This window comes from Strigops habroptila, chromosome 5, assembly GCF_004027225.2.
Source record: "Strigops habroptila isolate Jane chromosome 5, bStrHab1.2.pri, whole genome shotgun sequence".
Taxonomy (NCBI): domain Eukaryota; kingdom Metazoa; phylum Chordata; class Aves; order Psittaciformes; family Psittacidae; genus Strigops; species Strigops habroptila.
The window spans coordinates 709-1,496 of record NC_044281.2 but is presented as its reverse complement, the minus strand read 5'-3'; the positions used below and the strand labels follow the sequence as shown (position 1 = coordinate 1,496).

Here is a 788-nt window from a genome sequence, read left to right as displayed (position 1 = left end):
AAGACCGATGCAGCAAATAATTTCTGGGTCTTGTCATTTTCATTAAATTGCAAGCATCACTTCTTGTTTGTGTTTTCCAGGTGGTTCACAGATGAAAGTAAAAGAACAGAAGACCTCCAAAGGCCAGCAGATGAGCAGTAAAGCTACAGGAGCGGGAGATGGGACTTGCTGAGGGCCGGCTGCCTCTTTGACCTCTGTCTCAGCCTGTGTCTGTTTCCATTTATCTTTCAGGTGCCGCACCCAACTTGGGAGAGGTGAAGCTGCACACCGAGGAGGGCTGTGAGAAGGTGAAGGGGTTGCGTGTGTGGATGGTGACTAATAGTTGAGACTAACATGGCGACACCATTTTTCTTTGTTGCAGGTCATGTCTTCCCATATTTGCAGTCAGATGAGCACTTGAGGTGAGTCCAGGAGTTAACAAGGAGGATTCTGGGGTCGGTCACTTTTTGCAAGCTCAATGGACATTTGTCTCTGCTGTACCCCTAGGTCCTGGAGGGGAGGAGAGGCCCGGCATAGGACTCTGGAACCGATTCGGAGCAGGCGAGCACCGTGCAGAGGAGCTTTCGAGGGGGCAGAGGGGTATTGCGGAAGAGGCTGGCATCGACGGGTGGGGCGGTGGTGAAGATGGCCAGCACAGTGTGTTCCCGTTTGTTTATTGCAGATGATGAAGAGGAACTGGGCATTTGCAGCAACGTCCCGGCTCTCTGACGTGGGACTTCTGAGCATCGAGGCTGGCTCGCGACCCATGGCACTAAGAAAGCTAAGTAGAGGGACTATTGATTTGGTCC

At 52.2% G+C, this 788-nt stretch overlaps 1 long non-coding RNA gene across 1 annotated transcript; it reads left to right on the top strand.

The window, feature by feature from the left end:
* Window positions 1-540, top strand: LOC115608646. Its single transcript, XR_003991623.1, has 3 exons — window positions 1-287; window positions 362-401; window positions 487-540. It is a non-coding gene; the product is annotated as an uncharacterized LOC115608646 (long non-coding RNA).
* Window positions 541-788: the final 248 nt, after the last annotated feature.